Below are 12,581 nucleotides of genomic sequence, written 5' to 3'. Positions count from 1 at the left end.
GCTCGCTCTCCTTCAGCCTTGACCGTTGGGTGGACTTCGATCTTTGACCGGAGGGGGAGGTACCTGCAATGGCACTCCGACGCTCAAGTTAGGAGCGGTTTTGGGAATTGTGTATCACAATTGTATGTTTGAGTTCTGCTCAAACGTAAGTAGAGTGTAGTTGAGTGTGAGTTGGAAGTTGATTAGAAGGTGATTGGAAGTACCTGGCTTGTGGCCCTGACTCTCTATTTATAATTTGTCTCATGGACCTTGAACGGATATAAGTCCAACAGAATAAAATATAAACANAATATAATATAAACAGACTTACCTGAAAATCTGGTTAGTTGTTAAATATCTTTAAATAAATATTCTTGATTATCCCTTAATTATATCTTTAATAAGATATATCGTAACCGCTCGATCCGGATATCATACTGTACAGTTTCCAATACTTACGAAACTACCATTACACAATTTATCACATTGTTTATTTAGGAATTGATGTAATATCATGTTGTAATGTCTCTATTATGCGTGTTTGGGCTATCAATCTCAATGTGTTTGGATTGAGCATGCATGATTGGTTTTGAAGAAGCTAGAGTCTTGTCACTTAAGTTATCACACCACAATGTTGGTTTTCTTAGCAAAATGACATATTAACTTATTAAGGAGTGAATAAATTCATTTTATTATTTCAATAACTAAGTTAGTTAGGACTTTATTTTTTGACTTTGTACTAGATCTTGAAACTGCCCTTTTGCTTCTTTAAGGACCAAGAGACAAGTGTTTCACCAAGACATATTGACCAACCATGGATTTTATATCATTCACATTCATGATCTAATCTGCATGTGAGAATCCTGTGAAGCCCAAGTAAATGGATGATTTAATGTGCATAAGTAATCTTTTGATACCTTGCCAATGAATTATAGTGGGAGAAGAGCTCATGAATTGGCTAAGCTTGTTTACTAAGAACCCTATGTCACATCTTGTGTTGATTAAGTATAACAGTGCTTCAATAACTTGCCTGAACTTAGTTGGGTCTTATAATTTCTCCTTTTTAGTTGTAAATTGTTTGCTAGTTACCATAGGTGTTGGGTAAGGTGAAACATTTTCCTCATAGTGTCCCTTATGTACTTTGATTGTTTCAATTACATACTAGTTGTTCTCTTTGAACTTCTATACCTAAGAAGTAGTGTAGGTGACCAACATCCTTAAGTGAACACATAATATTGAGTTGTTTGATGAATGACTACAAGAATTTGGTATTGTTTCCAGTGGCAATTATAACATCCACATATGTCATGTTCTCAAAACCCTAACTAAGTAAGGCATTATTTTGGTTGTCAAACCAGACTCTTGGAGCTTGTTTCAATGCATAGATTACCTTAGATAACTTGCATACATGGTTAGGTTTAGTCGAGTCTATAAATGCCTATAGTTTTCGCATAGAATCAATGTTTTTTAAGTATTCATTAAGAAAAACATTATTTATGTCTAATTTTTTAACCTTCCAATTGTGATGTACTGAATTATGAGTATGATTCAAACTGTATTGACCTTGACAACTAGACTGGTGGTTTCTTCAAAATCTAATCCAATTGTTTGTTGAAACTCTATCGTAACTAATATTTTCATTCTCCTTTCAACTATTCCATTTGCTTTGTACTTGATCTTAATGACCCATTTGGAGTTAATGATGTTTTCTTGGCCTTTATATGACACTAAGAGATAAGTTTAATTTGAAATAAAGGCCTTATATTCATTGTTCATAACTTCTTTCCACTATGGTCTTGTGAATGTTTCTTTGACATTTTTTGGTTCCTTTTCATATGTGCAAGTTTCAATTAATCCAGTATATGGTTTCTTTGGTTTGTGAAAACTAGCCTTGCTTTTGGTCTAATGATTGTTGATGGTTGTGATTAGTTCAACAATCTCTTAATGAGTTCTAATAACTATTTGAGTGTTATTGATGTCATTAGGACTTGGACAATTTCTTGTTAACTCATTTGTAATTTGATTTTTATTGAGGTTATCAACCCTCCCTAATGAATTTGCCTGGTCTTATTTTTCAACATTCTTAGGTGTATTTGTTGGTTGGATCACGATATGTTGACAACGGTTTTTTGCCAACGTTTTGACAACGCCACATGTCAGCGTTGGATTGGCCCAGTTTTTAAGAATTTTTTAATTCGAAATCTGATTTGAATTAGGGAAGTTCTTGTGTTTCCGGAAATACCCTTGGTCTTTTTCAGAGAACTTTTGTACGTGGAAGCGTTGGGTTTGTCTCCATTTTAGGTTTCTATTAGGGTTGAAGCGGTCTCTCTTCTCGACATTCGGCTTTCGTTGTCGGAGTGTTTCGATCTCAGCGTCGTTCGTTGTCGGAGTGTGTCGATCTCGGCGTCCTTCGTTGTCGGGGTATTTCGATCTCGCTTTCCTTCGTTTTCGCAGTCTTCGTTCTCCATTGTATTCTAGTTGGTAGCATTATCTTTTTCTCCATTTTAGGTTTTGTTTTTATTTTTTTAGCGGTATGTCATTTCTTTCGAGCTTTTCGTTCTTGGTTTTGTTTTGAAGTTGTATTAACTGCGTTTATTTTGTGAAGGCGTTGAAGTGGTGATTAATCTGTGTTGAGTGTGACATTGAATCTTCGGCTTTGTTATTCCGAGAAAGTTTTTATCTTATGTTTTGGTATGGCTTCATCAAATGACATTGAGTCTTCCAACAACAAGGTATGAACATTGACGTTGATGCGTATTGGTATTTGGTTTTACCTTTGGGGTTGGGGCTTGGGATTTGTGGTTTTTTGCTTATTGGAAGAAATGTTTACTAGAGTTTTTTCTTTCTTTTTTCAGTTATATGTTCGTCATTCCATGAAAACAAAGTATGTTGCCGGTTTGAATGCATTATTGATTGAGGAGCATAGGTGTATTATTTCGAAGACTCCCTTTAAATGGTTTTTGGACTTACAGGATAACCTTAGGATTGGCAGGAACATTTTGAGCGATTTACTTACTAAATGGGTTGATGAAAGATGATGTTATTTATTTGGTGAAAATTTTGTTGAATTCAAGGAAGTGGATGTAACATTAAGCTTAGGGTTGTCTTTGGATGGTGACAAGATTAATCTGAATGAAAAGAACCTTTTAGAAAGTCATTCTCGGAACTACTTTGATAAAGAAAAGGGAAAAGGAAAATATAAATTGGATATGATATATGATTTTGTTTTGAAGAACCACAAAAAGTTGCCTCCCATAGATGTTTGCAGACTTTACATTTTTATTGGAATACATGAGGTATTGCTACCTAGTCGTAGCAAAACAATATTTCCAATATTGTTTGNAATTGTTGATAGAATAAATGATTTGGGAACTTTCTGTTGGGCTCCTTTAGTNTACCATTATCTTCTTAGTAGTTTTTGCAAACAGAACTTATCATGGAAAAGAGGANAAGGTGCAACTAATTTCTATGTTGATGGTTGCNTATACGTGTTTCAGGTAATTTTTTAGGCATGTATTCTTCTTAGGCTCTGAATTGAAGTGAGTATTTACGACTTTTATGATGTATTTCAGGTGTGGTTTTGTGATCGTTTCATTCCATCAAATGCTTGTGTTCATAAATATCCAAGAATTTTGCATTGGATGTCTGTAAGTGTGGGTGACAAGTTTATCAAAGTTGTGATGGAAATGGGTGTGGTATGAACTTAATTGTTTTATTGTATTTGTTTGAGTATTTGGTTTTAATCAAAGGTCATTGTAACATGTACATGGTTACCGCAAACATTGGACTGAATATAATCCGCTTTATGGATCCAGTCGACCTTTTCTTAAAGTACATGAACATGGTTGCTGCAAAAATTATAACCTACGAAAGAAAACATTACTGTAACATGAACTTATTCAACTTCTACAATAAAAAAACATTAATACAGGTCAACTTTATAATTACCATGTTGTCTACACATTCTTTATGCCCTAAAGAGTTACAATCCTTGGTGGTCAACAATTGACCCATTATTTCACAAACATAGCTGGAAAATTTACAAAATCATATCAGGTACCAAATATAATAGTGAACAAATACAAATAAAGTCATCGCATGTTACCTCTGTACAATGCCTTTGCGCGTCGCAAGGAAGTACAACATAAACACATCAACCGTTTCTCTTGGATCACCTACAAAGGTATACAACGACTCTACAACCATCGGTTCAACAACAACATTTACTTCATCCTCCTCGTCATCACCAATGTCGATGAAAGTTCGTGGCTGCTCTACGGATTCTTCATCACCAACTTCTTCATCTGTAGCTCTATCATAAATAGGTGTTTCGTGTCCACTTCCTTCAAGTAAAGCTTCTTCATGTGCACCTTGTTCAGCTGCAGCTTCTACATGTGTGGCACCTGCTGCTTCTTCATTCCCCTCACCAGCAACATGAACGGAAGGATATTGTTCAAATTTTCTCATCTTTCTTTGATGACTAAGTTCCTTCCTTAAAGCAGTTATTTCATCCTTTAGGTTTCTCATTCTTTGGTTGTTTCTTTTTATTTTCTCCACTCTTGAAGCAAGTGCAGATTCATAACTACCATCACCTTTTTGAGGTGCTTCGTCACTGGTTCCCACAACATCCATATTCAATGCAGCACGAATGATAGGATTTTGATGATCACTGGATGAAAGGTACCAATCAAATTGTACCTAACAAAAACGAAATTCATCTTTTCATTCAACTAACAACTCTACAATTCCCAAAATAACATAAATATTATGTGTTGACAAAGTTTCTTACCTCTCCTTTCTGGAACAAAACTTCTATTTTTGTCGTGCCATAATCTAATGAACGAAATCGCAGAATCCGTGGAAATACCTTAAGAGAAGTATTACCATGCAAACACAGCCGTTCATAAACCCAAAGCTACAATGAAAGCCAAAAAAAAAAGTCATCACTAAACTTCTTACAATCAATTAATTAACTTAATAATAAGAATTGATACCAAAAAAAAAATAAACAAAGAACCATACCTGCAAAATAGCAGCAACCCCACTAATGCTTAGAGAATCTTCAATCTCTCCAGTCAGAATTTTCTTATTACATCTATTTAAACTCTTTACAAGATATGTGTGTATAGCCGTACTCCAATCATAATTACATAAAGCATCCAAATCATCTAAAACTAGAAAAGGCATGTTACAAACACGTCTTGCCTTTCTAGGAAATAAAAACACCACAAAACAAACTAATATATACAAACGACATACGACATCTACATGGACATCTTCATTAACAACAATGTTATTAAAAATGGTTATCATGTCTTTCAATGTGATTGTGTTGGAATTAAACAACTCTCCAACTTTACCTACAACTGTTTCATCAAAAGGAACCTCTAACCCACCTACTCCTAACCCTAAAGTCATTACCACGTCCACAACATTAAAAGGAACCATTTCTTGCCTAACTCTAAATGATTGATGGGGCGGAACCCATCGACAAACCAACTGTTTCATCATTTTCATGTTCAGCTCTATCGGATCTACAATCTCTAAAAACCATTTAAAAAGAGTTTGCTGTATGCGCCTCTCGTGCCTGGATTGTAGCAAAGAATTCATGTCCACAACATAGGATGATTTCACCCAACCTCGACATTGCCACTGTAAAACAGTATTAATTAACAAAGTCCATTTCACTGCTCCGAAAAGTCAAAACAAAAGACACATTACAGAGCTATACTTACATTGCTTTTAAACGATTCCATATGTGAAAAATTCAAACACCTACAACGAAAAATTATAATACAGTTAAAAATAATAATAAACATAGACACAACAGATTTAATATATCACCTAAAAATAATGCGCTATTTATTCAAATACAAAGAATCAAACTACATCTTTTTCACATTTTACAGTTATTTCAAAACAAAGACTACTCAGAAATTAAATGATAAATCCACACGAGTCACAATTTTCGTACTTCAAAGAATTTTGACATACTATTTATCCATTAATCATACAAAATGGCATCAAGGTGACAGTCTAACCTAAAATACATGCCCTGTACATTGATTCTCAATCACTAAGATTAAGGACTGTAACACGATAACAATCACCCAACCATTCTACTACTCATAACATGCGAAAAAATAAGTTTTTTTTATCATTTGTATTCTTGCTTTTAAGAACAATTGAGAATAAAGTTATTTTGGATCAACTTTCAACTAAGTGATGCCAGAAATTAAAGAAAATGTTTTCAACCAAAGAAAATTGTCAACCTCTGTGACAGAGCTCCCTAAAACAAAGAAAAACCAAATAAATCCTTCAAACTGTTCTAACCCTCAGGGAAACAATTATTGATTTCAGGATTTAAGGTTTCAAATTAAAAAGTGTAACCCAAGGCAGTAGCAAAGACAATACGTGGACACGACAAACAATCCATAAGAGTGGAAGAGTACCTTTCGATATTATTGTTACAACATTGGTCCCTATCCAGACTTCCTTCCTTCAGCAACACTATTACTAAGACAACCGATTTCGTTGGCCAACCAAGAGTAAACAATGTTGGACCGAGGGTTAGAGAGTTCACAATCGTACATTACGTGCATGTAACAACGGCATGTTAGAATAAAGATCACAAAATACATTAAAACCGAATGAAACCCACCAAGTAAGAACGCCGACAGCAAAAAAACCTCTCCTTTGGAGAAAAGATGACAATGTTCGCCCTTTTCGACACTTCCAACCAACACTTCAATGGCGGACGGAGATGAAATCAATCACGGAAACAAAACCATTCAATGTCAACCTTCAATACAAATATTGGCGGATAGAGATATACACGTCTTCGATGGCGTCGACAGAGTTCGGAATCGTGGAGCGAGAGTTTGGGTTTGGTGTCGACAAAGAGAGATGATTTTGTGGAGAGAGAAACTTCCTTAGGCACGAACCGTTTGTATTCCAGAAACCCTTTTCCACAAATGCCCTTCCCCTCCCTTGTTTTGATTTAAAAAAATTCAATAATTCCAGCCAATGAGAGCAAGCCAGCTGTCGTTGGCAAATCGTTGTCAAAATTCTGTTGTCAAAAAAACATTTTCCTTGTTGGTTTTACTTCTTGATTAAGTTTATTGTCATTTGAAAATACCATGGTACTTGCAACAAACAACGAAAAATAAATTGGTGGGCTTTTGTTAATATTTTCAATGGACCTTTTATATTGAGAAAACCATCATGGAATGGAAAAACATTGATTTTTTGTTTAAGTTTCAATTGAATAGTGATAAGATCAATTTACAAACCTTATTAACAAGAAGGTCTTCAAACAATATGTGAAGGAATTTTCCTAGACAAAGTCCCATTAAGAGTGTTGCATAGCCATAATTAGATGTAAGTCGGGGATATGGATAAACTCTTTAGTAAATCAAGCTATGTATTGTCGAAATAACTCAATATCTCTTTGTAAGACATTATGTAAGAGATGTTGAGTTCTGTGACCATGGGTTTTGCAGTTGGCAAACCGACACAAAAAGTATCAAATGAATTTATAAATTTTATGAACAGAAAGTACACCATTCTGTGGTTGGTCTCTAAGGAAAAACCTATAATGTACTTTTAGTATTCAAAAAGAGGTTGGCCTAGGTAATGCCTCGTCATGTGTTTGCCAATGCATTATACTATTCAATAAGGTCACTTCCACTTCGAAAAGGCAAACCTCCACAACTTTTAGAGTGAAAGGGTGGAAACTAATGAAATTTATTTTCATTGTCTTGTTTAGCATAACCAAAAAAAGGTTGTTGCTAATCACAAGCCCGTGATTCATTTTGTGGTGAGAACCATTAAACCTAGTTTAATGGCCTTGTTATGTTGTTAGTTCAATTGCTATCAATATAAAACCAATATGTTTATGCCTCAATTGCTACCTTTTGAGATCAAGGCACTGGTCATTCCTCGTAATAAGGATTTGATGACGATACAACAATTTTGTTTCTGATAAGTATCATAGGACATGTAAAATAAAAATAATTTTACTCATGTTCAAATTAAATATTTAATGTTCTTATAAAAAATGTTATCTTAAGGTGAAAAGGAATAAATGTTCTTGTGAAATCGAGCTTATAGCTCTAAGGATTAAATGACAAATTGTTGATAAAGACTTAAAGAAAATCCACCTACAACCATTTCTACCACACATTTAAATGAATTAGAAAAATAATAAAATATGAGTATATAAAAAGAATTGGAGAGTTAATAACTATTTTTTTTTATAGAATTAATACATATTTATAAACTTTTAGACATAGATAATACTAAATATTTACCATTTAATTATATATACATGAATATATATATATATATATATATATATATATATATATATATATATATATATATATATATATATATATATATATATATATATATATATATATATATATTCAAATAATTAGGTAAGCTAATTGAATTTACTCAAATTTTATATTATTTTACTGTTAAATATGTGACACCTGGGCACTGACGAGGCTGGAGAGTGATCGCCAGTGCAGGAGGCATGGTGCAGGAGCACAGATAAGGAGTGGCTCCTGGCAGGCTTCAAGTGGAAGGGACACATGGACGAATTGAACATACACATGAGAGGGATCTGGAGACTGTATAGATATGAGATTATACAGTTGAAGAGTAGCTTAAAGGAATTGATTTTGCTACTCATATCAACAAATGCATTTGCTTTTCGGTGGCCTAACTCGTAAGAACTTCATGGTTAGTTGAGAATATTATCAAGAAACATTTAGAAAAAAAAAAAAAAGAAATTTTCTCATTTATGTAAAATAAAAATTTTAAATTAAATATAATTTTTTTCTCTATAACAAGTCAACTAATTAATAAACATGATGTTAGAATTGTTTTCATGTTTTTAATGAATACTGCACGTTAATATTGTTTTCCTTTTGTTTTTATCATAAAATATATTGTATGGACACTTTCATTTTTTAAATTAGGATTAAAATAAAAATTGTGATTAGATATATTAAGAAAAAAAATATAATAAAAATATTATCTATATATTTAAAAGTTCAGAGTTCTTATATTTAATTATTTATTGTATTTGTTTTAGGTTGAGCACATTTTTATAATTATTTATTTGTAACATTTGATAATTTTTTATGTATTTATTTTTTATGTGATTTTTATAAGTTTTAATTTTTTGTTAAATTAATATTAACGTCGTTGTTTAGAAAATGATGCTAATACAATTTTTTTTTTTTTTGCATATTTATTATCCAATTATATGATAACATAAAAAATATACTTATGCTAATTTAGAATAAGTAATCACATTAAATTTTAAGAAAATTATAAAAATCATATTAAATTAAAAAGAAAAAATAAATAAATTATTATTATAAATATTTTAATTATGAAAAAATTCTGATTGCAAGGAAATATACTGTTAAAAAATGAAAATAAATATGAACTTAAAGAAATGTAATAGCCTCTTTGAAGTGTTAAAAAAATATTTAGAGATATTGTTCGCTCTTACAAAGATAGCTTCAACGTGATTTATTCTATTTTTATCTGTACAGTGAGAGTTGCCGTGACTTCTTATGAAGATAAGAGAAGCTGTATTTTATTTATTTATTTATAATTTCCTTTTAACTCTTACTTTTATTTTAAAAATTGAAATATTTTTAAAAAATATATAAAAAAGTACTAAACATATTTTAAAATATCTTCCTACGTAACATTTATTATTAGAACCCATACATTTCCCAGCTTAGTGAGATTCAAGTGTCAAGGCAGAGAATATGAGACTCAGGAAGTGGAAGACAGGTGGGGACATGGGGTGGACCGATCAAATTTGATGGTGGTATTTAAGATGAGATTTTTTTGAAAATTGGTGTCACTTCTATGCATGCAACCTTCTCCAATTTTTTGAAACTACATTTTCTTCTCCTTCTCTCTAGAACCTCCATCTTCTCTCTAAGAATTCTCACCCTTTTTCTCTTCCGATCATTGATCAGATCCCGCCTGAGCACTCATGGTACTAGGAGCTTTCATTTGCACCGATCAAATTCTGGTTCTAAAGGTAAGTTTATCTCCTCCTTGAGAAAGCTATTTTAATGCAAGCCAAAATTTTAGTTGCATGTGTTCATCTACCTCCTCTTCACAAGAATTCTGATCATGTTTTGATCTCTTCCTTGTTCGGTGGGAATAGACATTCTAGAAAGGTTGGAGTTCAGGTAAACACATTCTGTTGATAAGTGAATAAGTTGTTCTGTTATAAGGTAAGGGAAGCTTGTATAATTTAATTATAATTCTATGTTTTGTTTGATTATTTGATGTATATGTGATATGGATATTACTGCAGGTTTGAATATATGTTTTGAGCATTGATAAAAGACTTGTAGATGGAAAGAATAGGATGAGATCATAATTCTGCAGTATTCTGCAGAATTATTACTAGTGACTGAGAGGTTATTGTGACCGTTCGATCTGTGTATGTGCATTCAGCCTTAACTAAATTCCTCTTTGGTGGAATTTCAATTAATGACTATTCGACCTCATATGATGTATATTAGAGTATAGCGTTCGGTCTAAGCATAATTTTCTTCTTCTACTTGGTAGTCAGTATAGTTAAAATAATCAATATAACTAAGTATGGTGTAGTTGTATAGTCGACTCAAATTATCTACTCGTGTATAGGTCTTCGTAGTGTTTAGTATTGTACTAACACTTGGTCTTGGTAGTACTCGGTCTTGTACTAGTACTCGGTTCCTTAAAGTACTTAGCCTTGTACTATCATTCGGTTTCTTAGTATGTCCGGCTAACATGAATAAATGTTTAACTATAAAAAAATTTATTATATTATCGGTATTCAGATTGAGTTAATAATGTCCTATTCAACTCATTAGGGTTCGACGTAAGCGGATACTATTCGGCCTAAGCCAATAGTGTTCGGTCTAAACTCCTATTATTCAGGTTAAGTCATTGGGGATCGGTCTAAGACAATGGTGTTCTTTATAGGTCTTAAGTGTTCAATCAAATAATTAAGTATTCGGCCTTGTACATCTATAGGGAATAATATTTTTGTTCAGTCTTGTTCTTATGAAATGTGAAGCTTTTTTGTTCAATTGTTTTGATGATGATGATTTTTGTTAAGGTTTGGTTTAATTTTAATTAAATATATCATGGATGAGAAAGTAAATTTGTCTTATATTTCAAGTTGGTATGGAAGAGAATTCCAAGGAGGAATGTCTCTGTGTATGGTTATTGAATTGGTAAAGTATGAATATGGACAGTGAAATTCACGACGTTCATCTTGAAATTCTAATGATTACCAGTTCTCAAGTAGAAATGGATAACTCATGTGGTGAGAATGGCAGGAGGCCCTAGTCTAAGGGGAAGACCTTAAGTGAAGCATAACGGGCTAACTTCGGGTAGCAGGTGAGGGGTTTCCAGTTACTACACCATCTGGGTGCACTAACGACCATAAGATACATATTCATACAATCCGGATGGTCGAGTCAAGTAGTTGTCATTGTATGTATTGTTTTATTTGGTCGTTGTTTGAAATTTATGTTTGAGGATTGTATTTTATAACTATAAGATTGAATATATTATTATGTAATTATTTACGTTATGATGATTAATTAAATTACACTAGCTTACCCTGCATTTTCTGTCTTGTTTTCTGTTGTCCGTTCGATCATCCTCTTCCTGACAATGATCATCCATTGGATGTGAGCAGAAGTTGAAAAGTGTTTGCTGAAACAAACACTAGACGACGAGAATCAAGAAGTATAGTTTAGGACTATTTGGTTTGGTAGGATAAGTCTATTTTTCTTTACATCGTTCGGTTTAGTTGTATTTGGATAATATACTCATGAACCTTTGTAAAATTTTAAATTTTAAATACCGAAAAAGTTCTATAATTATTATTTTAATTTCAACAGTGTTCTATAATATTATTATATGATAACTTCTGGGATAATAATATTGTTGAAAACGCGTACAATATTAAAATAAAACTATGGGAATCTCTTATCTCTTACAATCTTTCAATTTATGCTAAAATAGATTTAGATTAATTAAAATACTAGGTAACAATATTTTATCATACTAGTTTCATTTAAAAATAAACACTTTTCTTAAATTTGATAATAAGAATAAAAGTAAAAACTATTTAGAGAAAAAAATTGTAATTAAACAAAATTCTTTTTAAAAATAGTTTCATTAAATAATTAAAATATAATCAATTAGATTTACTGCTACTTTTAAAACTAACAGTATTTTTTAATTACATTCTAAACCAAAGGAAGTACTCAATAAATTTTATTAACACAATTTTCAAGTTCTTTGGATAAATTATATTAGATATCCTTTCCTTTCCCTTGGTATATTTAAGGGTTAAATATGTTTTTAGTCTTATATTTTGGGGCGATTTTAGTTTTAGTCCCTTTTTTCAAACTAAGGTACAATTTAATCCTCTAACTTTAGAAAATTTTGGTTTTAGTCCTTTTTATCAATTTTTTTAACTTTATTTGGTTTTAGTCTCAGTTAACATTGAAGTAAAAATGTGTCAAACAGTGTAAACAATTCAAATTTTATAG

The sequence above is a fragment of the Vigna radiata genome, chromosome 6, assembly GCF_000741045.1.
Source record: "Vigna radiata var. radiata cultivar VC1973A chromosome 6, Vradiata_ver6, whole genome shotgun sequence".
Classification (NCBI taxonomy): domain Eukaryota; kingdom Viridiplantae; phylum Streptophyta; class Magnoliopsida; order Fabales; family Fabaceae; genus Vigna; species Vigna radiata.
The sequence above is the reverse complement of the archived record's forward strand: the minus strand, read 5'-3'. Positions refer to the sequence as shown.